Source organism: Monodon monoceros, unplaced genomic scaffold, assembly GCF_005190385.1.
Source record: "Monodon monoceros isolate NGI ecotype Baffin Bay Population unplaced genomic scaffold, NGI_Narwhal_1 Super_Scaffold_18, whole genome shotgun sequence".
Classification (NCBI taxonomy): domain Eukaryota; kingdom Metazoa; phylum Chordata; class Mammalia; order Artiodactyla; family Monodontidae; genus Monodon; species Monodon monoceros.
The window spans coordinates 51,885,876-51,901,440 of record NW_021703774.1 but is presented as its reverse complement, the minus strand read 5'-3'; the positions used below and the strand labels follow the sequence as shown (position 1 = coordinate 51,901,440).

Sequence of the window (15,565 nt, the reverse complement as noted above, 5' to 3'; positions counted from 1 at the left end):
GTCCTCCAGAAATGTATTATTTGGTAGTGGAGATAGAGTAATAAAAATGGCAATAATATAAGGCAGAATACAATAAGTGTAGAGGTATAAGCAAAGTGATGTGGGACCACAGAAATGGAGAAATTAATGTTGATTGTACGATGGGAATAGTTTATTCTGGGTTTTGAAAGATTGAGAATGGCAAAGATCATTGAGTTGGGAAGGACATTTCAGACTAGAGACCACTGTGGGTACACCAATTGAGGTTAGAGATGGGACTAGTCAAGGTGGCTGCAGAGTTGGATATGACAAAGGAAGGAGTAGAAAATAAAGTTGGGAAATTTGAAAAGTTAGTCTCCGAGTTTCTCAATGGGTATGCTACTGGTTTTTTGGGGTGGATGGGTCTTTGTCATCTTAGGGAGTGTGCATCTCTGGTCCCAGCCTTCTAAAAGCCATCAGTGCTGCATGGCATTTTGACCACTGAAAAGAATCCCCAAAGATTTTCAAACACATCCTGGGGCAGGCAGTATCACCTCTGAAGAAAATGACTGAAGGTGGCTTGGATTCCAAATTTGGGAGCAGTCCTTAATTCTGTAGGTGGTGAGCATCTACAAAAATGATTCTGACCAGAACAAGGGCACGAGCAGACTTGGGATTCAGGACAATGATTTCTGGAGATTGAATCAGAGGAGGGAAAGAATGGGATAATCAATTCAGTCTATTGCAATAGTCTGGAGAAGAGTCAATGTGGACTTAAACTAAATTTCATCACTTTCATGCCTAAAAACATTAATAGACATTATTATTATTATTTTAGCTATTCCTTTTACCTCTGATACTCCATAGCACTGCACTGTAGACCTCTTTGTGCTGTAGCTGCTTTCCTGTTTTTTACTTTCTCCAAATTAATATCATATGGTAAAGTCAGATTACAAAACAAGATTTTTAGAGGGTGATCATAACACCCTTTCTACAACACACTTTCTAATTATAGCATATACACGTGGGGTGTGGAAAGCTCTATTTAAAAACAGAACAGAAAGAATGCTGTTTCTCTGTTTCATTTTAGATAGTGTTTGGATTCTTGAGTGGTTGTTTTTCTTTTTCTTTCTCTCTTTCTCTCTTTTTAAAGAAAGACTCTGTTGTCAGTAGATTGAATAGTTTTGAATCCCAGATGCCGGTGCAGTGGAAACTCAAAGTGAATAGGCAGATGGAGTCCTTCAGAAGCACCACTAGTTTCCAAGATAGAAGACGGTGCCCAAGGAAGTAGGTAGTGTCACTACTTGGATGTGTGCAGGAAATCCTCCAGACTAGTGGTGAGGGTGCAGAGCACGGCTGCCCTCACAGAAGCACCAGTCTGCACATCTCAAAAGGGTGTCCTGACTCAACACAGCAGCTGTGATCACATCTTGTAATGTGTCCTTCTCTCCCAGCTGCTGGAGCATTGCTGCCTTCTGGTTTCCCCAGGGAACTTTGGAAGGGACTATACTGACAGAAGATCAACCACAGATATGTTATGCTTAAGTTGTTTGTTTTTTTTTTTCTAAAAAACCCTCTTCAGGAAACATTCAGGCAGTTTTCCATTTGAAACAAAATGGGATTTCAAGCCCATTAAGCAACTGAAAACTCGTACCACATCTATGCAGAAGCTCAAGGACTTGAGATCACAAAGTTGAATCTGATCCTAGTCATTGGTGAGGCTCTCATTCTCCAAACCTCACCTGAACTTTCAGCTAGGCTCCTGTTAAAGGTCTCTAAAACTGGCTTGGGACCCCACTCAGTTTTTCTAGGGCTCTATTCCCTTCAGTTTCTCTTGTGAAAAATTGTTAATCTTGCTCTTCATTTAAGAACATACTGAAAAAATAATGATTACAATGTTTTTAATTTTCTTGGTACTTTATATGTTATAAAGCATTTTCATATATATATTAATCTATTAAATACTCTGAAGCACAGAGGATTAAGGGACTTAAGCAAGGTCACAGAAAGAAAAACACAGAACTCAGGTCCAGGTCTTTTGACTCCGAGCCCATGCTGTTCCCTCTACAGTTTGCTATTTAATTACCACCACTTCGATCCCCTGAACTGATGGTGAGGAGGGCAAGACTTTCTGAGCGATAAGATCTCCAGTTCCGACCTAGGGTCTGCTGCTTTGAATAATAAGAGTCAGTTCCATTGGCAGTTTCCAGAACTGTCTTTTAGAAACTTGTGGTCTATGGCCCTCAGTGATAGGAGAGGCCAGTAGCCCCAGCTCCTGGTGACCATTCCACCCTATATTGTTGCACACAGTAACTCCGGGCAGTCTTTTCTGCTGGCTGTGGTAACTCCCAGTTGTTCCTGTCAACAGCTTTTGAAAGGTCCTCTGGGCCATTCCGGATTTCTTGCTTCCTGGAATAGCTCATTGGCCAGTAGACAGCACAGCATCACAACCTCAGCACCACCGCTAAGGGCAGATCACAGCTCTAGTGCTCCACAGCTCTTTGCGGAACTTCTTCAAATAAGCCCCCAAAGTGACTTAGGGGAAGCAAGACTCTGTAAGCGCCTGTAATTTCACACTGGGTTTTGCTGGACTCTAAGACAAATTTGGGTCTCCTGAGTTTCCGCTGATTCAGAGTGAGTACCTTGATATTCTTCTTTCAGAAGTTACACGTTTGCCCATAACATTTCCCTCTGCGTGCTCAGTCCTTCCTTATCACGTGTTCATGTGAAACGAGCCCCAGAAACTGCCCTACGTATCTCCAAACTCTCAAGCCCTCAGGATTTTCTAACACTGACCCCGGGTTATGTAGAAACTCACAGTTATTCTCAGTAATCACTTAGCAACAACAGTAAGGTGAGGTTTATTTAGAGCTTGCCACATGCCAAGACCTTTTCTAAGTGCTTTCTATTAACTTTTAAAATCCTCGTAACACATCCCTGAGGAAAGTCCTGTTATAAGCCCCTTTTAAAAACAAGGAAAAGGAGACTTATGAAGTTAAAAAAAAATCACCTCAGGAGGTAATGGATGGGAGATCTGCCTTCTGGTTGTTTCTGAATTCCAGAAGTTTCTAGTGGATAAGAAGGTATATCACCTTAAAAAAGTTGAGCACCTACTTTATCCTTGCAGAAAGCCACGTTTTCCCTGAGGGCAAACTTCTTTAAGCCTCCTGTGGTCTGGACAGAGCTAAGGTTTCTGTGGCAGACACTTCTTTTCTCACCTAACAGCCATTCCTGTTTCTTCCTTGCCAAAGTCCCTGGCTTTGTTCATATGGCAATGTGCTGTGGAGCCTCAAGGGACGGGACCCTTGTTGGCCTCATTCAACCACAGAGATCCCATTCTTCTTTGCATGTTGGGTATAGGGGCAGTTCTGGATGAGTTGGGGGACCTTTGGGGGTGCTTCTAGACCTTCTAGACAAGATATTCCTCTTTGAGTGAATACAGAACCACATGAGGTGAAAGCCCCTTTGCTCTCATTCTTCTCTTCCTGCTTTGGGTCATGTTGAGTGAGGAGGTGCTGTCGTGGCCTCAGAGAGCTTTTGGCCATTAGATTACAAGCCTGAGGATAGAAACAAATACCCTGTGGCTGGCAAAATGGGATAATAAAAAAAAAGCCTGGGTCTTTTTTAATGACATGGAGCCTCCAAATTAACCCTGGGATCACTTCTGAATTTCTCATGAACTTGATAACAACTGTCCTTTTATTTATGCCAATGCTTCTCAAAATGTTAGAAGTATGTGTCAGTACACAAACTGTTTCTTACTGCTCTGTAAAGAGATAAGAACAGAAATTGAGAATAAGGGTTTAGATACTTCCATAGTACATTGTTTGACATTGTTGTTAAACCAGCAACAGTAGACTTGTTGAACAAAGTACTGACCAGTCCAAGATGGATTGAAAATTAAAAGGACAACAACAATGCCATAGGTAATTTAGTTGATAATTCAGTGGACTTTTTTCTTACTGTCAGCTAAGAGTATTCCTAACCCTTAAGAAAAGAAGTTTGTGCCCACATGACTGGTGTGCTCTCAAATTTAAACAGATTTATGTCACACGGTAGAGGCTTAGACACAACTGGCCTTTCGCCTAGAGGCTATCTTAATAAATGTGTCATTCTGTTTGATCTGATTCGTCTGTGGTTGTCGTGCTTTGAGGGAAAACCAAGCCACTTCAGGTAAAGCAGGGCGGCACGGACTGGTCACTTATTAAATATAGCAAAAGTATGAAGTTGGCAGCATTCAGCTCAGAGCTCTGTTATGTGGTCGTTCAGGGGTCCCTGCCACCCAGCCAATCTGTCATTCCTCTTCTTCTCTCCCCCATTCTTGTTTTTGCTCTCAGCCTGATATGAATTCATCTTTAATAAGTTTTTTTTAATTTTAATTTTTTATTGAAGTATAGTTGATTTACAATATTAGGTTCAGGTAATCACTACAGCATAGTGATTCAGTATTTTTACAGATTATACTCCATTAAAAGTTATTACAAGGTAATGGCTATAAGTCCCTGTGCTGTACAATATATCCTTGTTGCTTATGTATTTTATACATAATAGTGTGTGTCTCTTAATCTCATACCCCTAATTTGCTCCTCCTCCATCCTTCTTGCCTTTGGTCACCACTAGTTTGTTTTCTTTGGGTGTGAGTCTGTTTCTGTTCGGCATATATGTTCATTTGTATTATTCTTATATTCTTATTTAAAATTTTTTATTTGTATAATTTAAACAAATTTTTATACAATTTTTAAAGGTTACTTTCCATTTAGTTGTTACAAAATATTGACTATATTCCCTGCATCGTACTATACATCCTTGAATCTATCTTACACCCAATAGCTTACACCTCCCACTCCCTCACCCCGAGATTGCCCCTCCCCCCCACAGCTGGTAACCATTAGTTCGTTCTCTGTATCTGTGAGTCTGCTTCTTTTTTGTTTTATTCACTAGTTTGTTGTATTTTTTAGATTCCACATACGTGATCTCATCCAACACTTGTCTTTCTCTGTCTGACTTATTTCACTAGGCATGATATTTTCTAGGTCCATCCATGTAGCTAAGAATGGCAGAAGTTCATTTTTTTATGGCTCAGTTATATTCCACTGTACATATACATCACATTCTTAATCCATTTGTCTGTTGACAGGCACTTCCATATCTTGGCTATTATAAATAGTGCTGCTATGAACATTGGGGTGCATATATCTTTTCGAATTAGAGTTTAATAAGGCTTTAGCAAATAAATTCCCATAAAGCCACTTAAAACTTTGTGCCTTTAGGAAAATCACTAACCTCTCTGAATCTCAGTTTGTAAAATGAGAATAATATGACACTCCACTATATAAATAATAATACCTAGCATTTATTGTGTGCTTACTGTGTGCTTGGTACAATGTTAAGTCCTTTATAGGTATTACAACATTTAATTCTCTTAATGACTTTATGATGTATGTGTGACAATTTTATCTCCATTATATGAACAAAAACTGTGACGAGGTTACAGAGCCATGGTTTGAACCCTGATGTGACCACTAGAGCTCTCCTGCTTAACCACTATGCTGTAGCTCCTTATTGTAAATATAAGGAATTATTAATATTATCTGATGAAAAAATTTGGATCAAAAATAGCTTATCTAGTGATTTTGCCTGTGTGAACCACCCATTCATGTAATTGCATATTAATATGACTAAGTGTTTAGAAACGAGCCATTTCAGAGAATCAAGAAAGGAAAAAAGAAAAGAAAAGAATCAGCTGGAATATCTAGCTTCTGATTGGTTTCCTGTTCAGAAGTTTCCTAAAAGTAAACTTAATTATAGTGTTGATCTTGGTAGATTAGAACATGTGAATAGCTTGGAGTATTTTGCCAACTGGACCAACCCTTTTCAGGTTGATCCCTCAGCAGCCAGAGGCAGTGGAAAGATCTACTTCATTCCTTGGTAATCAGCCTGTTTGATGGAAGGCAGGGCTACGTCCAGGAAACATACAAGACCAGGGTTAGAGGAGTTGGCCTCTAAGTCTGGCTCTTTTACCACCTGGCTAAGCGACATTGGGCAAGTTAACACTTTCAAGTGTCAGCTTCCTGCAATTTGCAGTGAGGCTCAATTGAAATAATAGAGGTATAAGTTGCTTGTCCACTGTAAAGCCTTGTGAACATATTTTTATATTTTCTATTTATATCAGTGCCTAATCCCTGATATTGACACTGTGGTATATTTGGAAGCAGTAGCATGCTTCAGTGAAAATTCCACTCTCTCCAAGACAAGTGATTTGGATTCCAGTCTTACTCCATATCTAACCTGCTGCAGCAATGTTTTCTTACATGAAAAATGAGGGATATTTATGGAGGGAGGGTTTCTAAGTGATCTCTGGGACCCTGCACCATTTCATCATCAGAATTGCTGAGATACTTTCTTTAGGTATTTATTAACAGAGGTTGCTAATGTTGCATTTCCATGTAGCTGAAGCACATCTACAAAAGGCACCAGAAACTACTCTTTTGACTCATAAAAGCAGACAGCACAGCTATGGATCAAAAGGGTATCACACAGACACAGCTCAGATGCAATCTGCCAAGGGAAGGAGCTTGCATGCGTGCTTGGAGAGCACCCCAAGTACCTCACTGGAGTGGACACTGCGTGAGCACAGGGCTGTGAAGAGATTGTTTTTGTTTTGTTTTTTTTTTTGCGGTACGTGGGCCTCTCACTGTTGTGGCCTCTCCTGTTGCGGAGCACAGGCTCTGGACACGCAGGCCCAGCGGCCATGGCTCACAGGCCCAGCCGCTCCGCGGCATGTGGGATCTTCCTGGACTGGGACACGAACCCGTGTCCCCTGCATCGGCAGGCGGACCCCCAACCACTGCGCCACCAGGGAAGCCCTGTGAAGAGATTTTTAAATCCCAGGAAGCAACTAAGTTTGGCCAAATCAGCTCTGCTTAGAACATCAGAGCTGCGAAGTTCAGTGTGGACCAGGAGGAAACTGAGGTTCAAAAAGAACACATCAATTGCCTGAGGCTGCACAGAAGATCAGCAGTTAACAGGCTGTAATCCATCTCACCTAATTCCCAGGCCAGGGATCTTTCTATTGTCCCATGCAGCTTTATTTACAAAGATGACGTTATTAAAATTATCTTGAGGAATTGCTCAAAGAAGTCATCGCAAAACACTTAAAGAACACAAAACCTTTGAAACACTAGGATGATTTATATATTTTTCACTCATCTAAGATGTGGATATTTTAGCAATATCTTTTTTTTTTTTTTTTTTTTTTGCGGTATGCGTGCCTCTCACTGTTGTGGCCTCTCCCGTTGCGGAGCACAGGCTCCGGACACGCAGGCTCAGCGGCCATGGCTCACGGGCCCGGCCACTCCGCGGCGTGTGGGATCCTCCCGGACCGGGGCACGAACCCGCGTCCCCTGCATCGGCAGGCAGACTCTCAACCACGGCGCCAGCAGGGATGCCCCGTAATATCTTTTTTTAATCGACATATAATACGCATACATAATTCAGTAACATTCCTTGCATCATTGCTGAGAGTTATATATAATTGCAAAGAAAATATTGTGATATCAAGCTGATGAAACTTTATATTTGGAAGATTTCTTTTTTTATTAATTATCATTGGAGTATAGTTGCTTTACAATGTTGTGTTAGTTTCTGCTGTACAGCACGATTTCTCTTTTTGACGTTCTTATTCATAGGCATCTGAAGCAGTTCTCTGAAAGAAGTCTTTTATTTTGTGTGGAACATAATGTAAACACCTACCGCAGATCAACCAGGAGGAAATACATAGTGGTGAAAAAACGACTGAAGGGGAATGGCATGTTTAGACCCGGTAAGACCCGAGGGTCATGGTGGACTATTAGCCAAATACAAGTCGACAATAGTCTTATTATAAAAGCAAGTATTATACGTGGACATTTCAAATGGAGTAAGCTGTGATATATCCAGAATTATAGTAATTTTCCTATTATACTCAGTGTCTGTCAGTCCTTTAGCATTGAGTCTAGTTTTGTATTTCTCTTCAAGTAAATTCAATAAATGGCAAAGGAACAGTAGAAGAGAAGAAGCTCAGTGATTAAAGCATAAAGAATAAAACCTTTCAATCATGTGATAGATTACTATGGAAGATGTTATTATCTGCTAGAAGAGGAGGGACAGTCAGATAAGGTATCAGAAAGAATACCTAATTACAAGATTCTTTGAGAATTAGATGGTAAATTAATAGATAACATTTATTGGGTACTTATTATGTGTCAGGTACTGTGCTAAGTACTGTTCATGGACAATCCCATGTAATCCTCATAAAAACTTAGATGGTAGTATTGCCCAGAGATACGATGGATTTAAATTATATAACTTATCTTTATGACCAGTCATAGAGGTAGGAGGATCAGAAACTTCAGGCCCTAATTTTGGCTATTTGAATGAAGTAAAAATCTGGTTTTATTTCAATTTACTAGAAGCTTGCCAATGGCATTGTATGCTTTAGGTATAATTTCTTCCTATATGAAGTGGCCAAACTGGGCTTCTTTACAGAGAACCTTTCAGCAGAAGGACTTTTATTCCTTACTGAAATGTTTTCAAAGCAAGGATAGCCACTCCTTACTTTTGAACACCGGGCACACAAAAACCTTATGAAAATGAATGGTTGGCTAGGAACTCCTAAACTCAGAGAAGAGTATATAAATGATTTAGGGCCTCACAGCTGGCAGAAGAAAATGCAAAACCTCTCTGGAGGAACACTTCTTCAACCTAGGGTATGCAAGATTTCCACAGATAAAGCCACAATGAAGATAAGCTCACACTCCAAAATTATCAAATAGTAGAGAACAATTCCTTATGAACGACAGTGCATCAATAGAACTATTAGGTGGAGACTATCAAACATGTATGCTTAAAATGACATAAAAGAAGGAATAATATCATAAAGCATAAGATTCTGAAAAAGAATAGGCATATTTAAAAATAAATAAAACTCTTAGAAGGTTTCCCTGGTGGCACAGTGGTTAAGAATCTGCCTGCCAATGCAGGGGACACAGGTTCAAGCCCTGTGCCACATGCCATGGAGCAACTAAGCCTGTGTGCCACAACTACTGAGCCTGTGCTCTAGAGCCTGCGAGCCACAAGTACTGAGCCTGCGCGCCTAGAGCCCATGCTCCACAACAAGAGAAGCCACTGCAATGAGAAGCCCATGCACTGCAAAGAAGAGTAGCCCCTGCTCACTGCAACTAGAGAAAGCCCGCACGCAGCAACGAAGACCCAACGCAGCCAAAAATAAAATAAATGAATTAAAAAAAAAAAAAAAACTCTTAGAGACGAAAACGTGTAGACACTGAAATTAGTAGACAGGTTAAAAATGCTGGCTAAAAAGAGAATTAGTATACCAGAAGATAAATCTGAGGAAATTATCAGGAAAGTGCTGAAAAAAAAAAAAGAAAATGTTGGAAAAATGAGACATCAAGAGACCTTGAAGATATAAGAAGATGAAACATATATCTACTAGGGGTTTCAATAAGAAAGAATAAAGAGAACGGTGGAGAGGTAATATTCAAAGATAGAGAAACTAAGAATTTTTTCATTGATTTTTCATTGATTAAAAACATGAGTCCTAAAAAAACAAACAAACAAACAAAAACATTAGTCCTAAGCCTCAAGAAGCACAACAAGTTTCTTGGCAAAATAAGTAAAACAAATACACATCTAGATCCATCTTAATGAAACTACAGAATATCAAAGACAAAAAATATATAATAAAGGCAACTTTAGAAAAAAGACAAGTTAACAAAGGAATGATAGTTCAACTAGCTGGGGATTTTTCAACAGACGATGGAGTCAAAGGACAGTGGGAAAATATCCTCAAATTGTTAAGAGAAAATAAATATTAACCTAAATTCTATAGCAAATTAAACTTTAAGAATAAAATCTCCTCTCCCTCCAAAACAACATTTTCAGACAAAATAAAACTGAAAGAATTTAGCACAAAAGAACCTTTCTGAAGGAACTGTTGAAAGATGTAATTCAGGAGAAAGAAAATTGAACTAAGAAGAAAAGTGTAGGGAGTGGTGAGCAAATGAGTCTGTGTTTCCTCTTACTGCTGCTGGATGTCCAGTGCCTTGCATAGGGTTAAGGGCAGGGCCTGAGTGTGGAGATAAGGTAAGGAGACAGGCTGCTATTGCTGCATGTTTATTTTTGTGTATGTGTAACACATTTTCCCATAGGTGCAGTACTGCAAATAATGGTGAGGTTCCCATGCTGGCCCTTCAAAGCCTACTGAACTCAAGTGCTACTGACACATAAAACTATCTGATGAAAGAAATACTTGAGTCCATAAAGAATTAAGCAAAGAGATCAAGATTCCTAAATTTCCAAGTCTAAAGTCCTAGAGTGGTGGCAGTGTCAGTCATGGGGATAGGGGCAGTGAGTACATGAACATCAGGTTCCTAAAGGAAATTCTTCCTCTGAAGAAACAGGCATTCTTCCCCTGGACTCTAATCAGACCTTGTTTTTCTTTAGTGGTTACTGACAATAAAAATGGAAGAACAAGAACTTTGGGAAAAAAATATTACCAAAGGGGATATGATTGCCAGCAAGCCTTTGGATTTCATATAAAGTGTCCTTTTAGGCAAATACTTCTTTAGCCTAAAGGCCTAGCTGAGTTGCCTGAAACACACTTTAGTGCCCAATCATTGTTCTGGAAGTAAGCTCGCCAGCAGACTGATGATTAGATGCTTATGCAGATATGCAAACCTCAGAAACCTTCTGGATGGAAGGAATGCCTGAGCCCAGCAGAGGGTGGGCACTGAAGGTCTGGAGAAGGGCAAGGAAACAACAGGTGTTCTTGGTTGGCTCCAAGGGTCTCTGCAGCAGACAGTCTCATAAAACATTCACAAGGTTGGCCAGTGCTGGGGTAGAGCCCAGAGTCAGGGCAGGTGCAATGGAAAGGGAAATCCCAGGGCAGCTGAAAATAGAGAGATTCTAGGAAGCAGACAGCCAAGTTGGGAAAAATTAAAGTTATCCTGCACCCGCCTCCACACCCAGATAGAGATGAAACATGTGGGCTCAGGTTTCTACAGGGTAAAATGGAAGTTTGAGAGCAGGTTGTTTTGTGTGAAAAAAACAGAAATCACCAAAAGGCACACAGAACCAAGAGCTATTATGTTAGCATAGTTCTAACAGAAGCTTTTAACTGAAGGGCAGTTACTTGACTGCAGAAAAATTAAACTTGATCAGGTTAAAGCGATTGTTTAACATGGTGTCATCGAATGGAATGAGAGATCAAGAAGTCATTAGAATATGCTTTTCCATAAAGGATTCTGATTTAATAATGCCTACATTTCTAAAGAATAAATTAGTTAATATTCTAAAAAGGTGTTGATAAGCTTAATGAGCCTTTAATTGGGGAATAAAGATATTGTAATTAAGGAACCCGGTAGAATGAAAGCTGAAACGCTGCCTTGAAGGGTTATGTTAACTTGAAAAGTAATGTATGCCACATGGTAATTTTACCTACTGAGTTCCTTATTTTTGTGTTTCTTTTTGACTGAGAAAATATGGACAACGGACTACTTTCCCCTTTCCTTTTTCCTCCTTCCTATCATTATCGCTACTACGACAAGAAGATAGTTTTACTGTTTTCCCCCCTCTGAACCCTTCATTCCAGCATGAGTGTTTGCATGAAAATCCAGGGAGCTATAATCAATTCAGTTTAACAAATATTTATTGAATGCCTGCTATGTCAGGTGAGGTACCAGGGACTGCAGCTGTAAAGATGGGATGATATAAAGGTGAGTGAGGGAGACAGGCAGGTAAAGCATCAGGTCATTCTTACGAGCTGGTTGATAAAGGTGGCTGAAGGGAGTACTGTGTGTATTCTGGGGTTTATTATTAACAGGAGCCTAGAGCTTAGGACAGAGGTTTTCAATACTGGCTGCTTTCTCATATTTCTAGTGTTAGAACCACCTGAGGAGATTAAAAAAATGTTCTTACCACCCAGTTCTTACCACCTAGATTCTGGGTTAATTATCTGGGTGAGGCTCAGGCCCAGTCCTTTTCAAAGGTTTCTCAGCTTAACAGCCATTGGTTTAACAATGGGCAGTCTTATTTCCAAAGCCTGGTTCCAAACTCAACCAGCCAAGGCCTCAATTTTCTCATTGCCAAATAGGGATAATGTTGGTATTTACCTGTAGTGGACATTTGCCGGGCAGCTTGCTTTCCACTAGGAATGGCTCTCCCTGACTCATACGGTGTCAATCCCATCACCTGCCCATCTCTGGTGGAAAGGGCTAGCCACAGGACTCAAGGCCCTTGGAGCCTTTGGTCTGAGTGTTGTGCACATGGCTCAGCAGGGCCATCCAAAGCCTTCCATGATGGAGAGAAGGCGAGGGAGAGGGCAGGAAGAGCAAGAGGGAGGGAGTGAACAAGAGAGGAAGGTCTGCTCCCTTTGACCTCTAAGAATAAGCATGGAGGCAGTCAGTCTCCCCAGGTATACCAAGAGTGACTAGCTGCAAATGAAGCCACAGTCAGAGTAAAAGAGATCTGAGAAACGAAAACAGTGACAGAATCCTGATAACATTATCTGGTCCCCTGGATTCAGCTCTTTCTGAAGCCAAGAATACCTACCCCTGGGCTTTCCAGTTATGCCAGACAATTAATTCCCTTTAATGCTAAGCTATTTTGAGCCAGTTTTACATCACTTGTTACCAAAAGAAGTCCTGAAGCTTCTGTGAGGATGAAGTGAAATAATGTAGGGAACACACAAATCCTGAGATATTATAAACACTCAGTAAATTCTAAGTATCATCACCATCCTCCTCCTCACCGTTGCTACCATCACCCATTTTTCTTCTTAAGTGGACTGTAGAATGGGATGCAGTTACAATATTTTCTCCCTTCTGTACTGTTTACTAGAAAGAACTCAGAAATTATTGACATGCTGTATAGCTTGTTTGTTGTTTATATTGTCCCAGCCATTGCTCGCAGTTCCATGAAAGAATGAGGATGCTTCAAGCTTTGGGGACTTTGAATACACCCAGCCTTCAGAGTTTCATGCTGTAGCTGGTAGAGGCATAGGAGCTACTTAGAAGACATCTGTTCTTTATATTTTCACCATTAGTTGAAAATTAAGCCTCAGTTCCCCACGTGCCCACTGCATGTTCCACCTCTGCACATTTGCTCCGATTTGATTCAAAGTCCTTCCTCGCCTTTTGTTTGTCCATCTCAGTCCAGATGCCCTACAAGACCCAGATCAAGTCCCTTGGAGCTTTTCTGAACACTCTCTCTGAATTCACTCCCCTTTCCTTAATTTTTTTTTTCCCTTAAAATTTTAATGTCGTATTTAGTTTAGTTTAATTTAATTAATTTATTTTTTTTAATTTATTTTTATTTTTTCTGGCTGTGTTTCGGTCTTCGTTTCTGTGCGAGGGCTTTCTCCAGTTGCGGCGAGCGGGAGACGCTCTTCATCGCGGCGCGCGGGCCTCTCACTGTAGCGGCCTCTGGAGCACAGGCTCCAGACGCGCAGGCTCAGTAGTTGTGGCTCATGGGCCCAGTTGCTCCGCGGCATGTGGGATCCTCCCAGACGAGGGCTTGAACCCATGTCCCATGCATTGGCAGGCAGACTCTCAACCACTGCGCCACCAGGGAAGCCCTTTTGTTTAGTTTTAAATGTGTGATTGCTTTATCTCCTCAACAAGATGGTATTTTCATTAAAGGCAAGGGAAATCTCTGTATTTTGCTAATTCCCCCCCCGCACATACCAGATTCCCTATGACCACTGGTTCAAAGAGTATCGTTCAAATTAGGCAGTTCTCTCGGGCAGATGAAGAATTGCATTGGTTGGTTGTAATGCTGCATAGTAGACCTAGCTCCAAAAAAAATCACAGCAGTCTTTATAAGCCATAGCTCCAACTGCAGGGAATTCTAGGTACCAGTTCTTAACTGCCTTTAAAGTTTGAGGTCAAGTCACAGAATTTTTTTTTTCTATTGTCTTATTTTCTACTTCCGCCACAACTTTGCCCTTGGAGGTTGCATGAAAATTTAAGCTCCATTGAGTTAAACATGAAATCTCATTATTTATATCATAATCTGGTCATATTCTAGGAGTCTATGTCAATTTCCAAAACTCGTTTTCTCCTGGCCTTTTTCTTTGTTGTTATGCCGATCAACTACATGCACTGTCCAGTGAGGTCACCCTTCTTATGTGTGATGACGACTCCTGCTGCTTTAGACTAATTTAGATGATGATTATTTAATAAATAAATGAACATATTTGGCTGCTCTCCCCATATATAATTGTACCTGCTTTGTTAAAGCCAAGGTTGAAATGAATAACCTGTTTCATTCTTTCTTTCAATTTTGAATTCTTAGTATTTGTTTTTGTGTTCTTTTGGCAGCTTTTCTGCTAACATGCTGGAACATGCAAGAAAAGGATGTTGCACCTTAGATTCAAGATTATACATTGGTAAGGGTCCACCAGAAGATGCCGTGCATTTAAGAGCCCTTTGAAAACTGTAAAACCCTGTAAAAGTGAGGGCTAATGTTATAATTAGAAGGTTCACGATTCTGGTAGCTGCAGAAGAGGTGTGTTTCACTTTAGTTCATAGGCTTAGCTTCTTCAGGAATTTAGTAACAACATCCCAGCATGCCAACGTGAAAATGGTTTACGGCACATTCATATCTGGCTTCTTTACTGATTACATAAAAAAACAAGAGAAAACTCAACACAAGCACACACACCCTCCCTATGTGTACAATTCAAGGAAAATACTGAATATATGAAGAAAAATTGCTAAAAAGTAACTTTACCAGGAAACTAACTACATATTACCACATTACAGCAAAAACCACTAAATAAGCCATTATTATTCAATAATCTTAGTAAACTTCATGACTTACAAAGGAAGGGCTATTTACTTAAAATGAGCACAAATGGATATGTTTTTAGTTATATACATTGAATCAAACTTTGGGCACTAGGGATCACAGTACTTGGTCATGTAGCATTAACATATTATAAAATACGTGGTATATGAGGAGTGGACCCACCAGCCTTTCAAGAACAGCGTCATCAACTAGACAGTAAAGCCCACTCTGTCTATCACTTCATACATGGGTAGCAATTATGAAATCAGAAAAGGAGCTGTATCTTTTAAATTTTGTATTTAAAAACAGAAAGCAAGCTTAAACATCACTCCTGTTTACACTAATAATTTTGAAGTACACCATTTGTACCAAAGGATCAAGAACAAAAATATGTTTATACAGGGCTTCCCTGGTGGCGCAGTAGTTGAGAGTCCGCCTGCCGATGCAGGCGACACGGGTTCGGGCCCCGGTCCAGGAAGATTCCACATGCCGTGGAGCGGCTGCGGCTGTGAACCATGGCCGCTGAACCTGCGCGTCCGGAGCCTGTGCTCCGCAACGGGAGAGGCCCCAACAGTGAGAGGCCCGCGTACCAGAAAAAAAAAAAAAAATGTTTATACACAATAGTAGGCTGGTGGTGAATGGAGTTGGCTTGTACCTGCTCCAGAGAGACCACTCCTCCTTCAGTGAAATTTATCATGGTGGGAGTATTTATGCCTTGGAAATCGGCAAATGCTACAAATCAACACCTCCCCCCGCCCCC

At 40.6% G+C, this 15,565-nt stretch overlaps 1 protein-coding gene across 14 annotated transcripts in view; it reads left to right on the top strand.

The window, feature by feature from the left end:
* PAPPA2 (pappalysin 2) overlaps positions 1-15,565 on the top strand; it is a 556,585-nt gene that overhangs the window by 75,927 nt on the left and 465,093 nt on the right. For 5 of the 14 annotated variants that reach the window (XM_029227412.1, XM_029227415.1, XM_029227414.1 and 2 more), the window contains one exon: positions 14,337-14,404. The exons of 6 other annotated variants lie outside the window; for them this stretch is intronic. The gene's annotated coding sequence lies outside the window, so the exon portion shown is untranslated. Of the gene's footprint in view, positions 1-7,351; positions 7,781-14,336; positions 14,405-15,565 lie in introns of those variants that run through there. 3 more of the 14 variants (XM_029227413.1, XM_029227411.1, XM_029227416.1) reach the window with 1 other exon arrangement.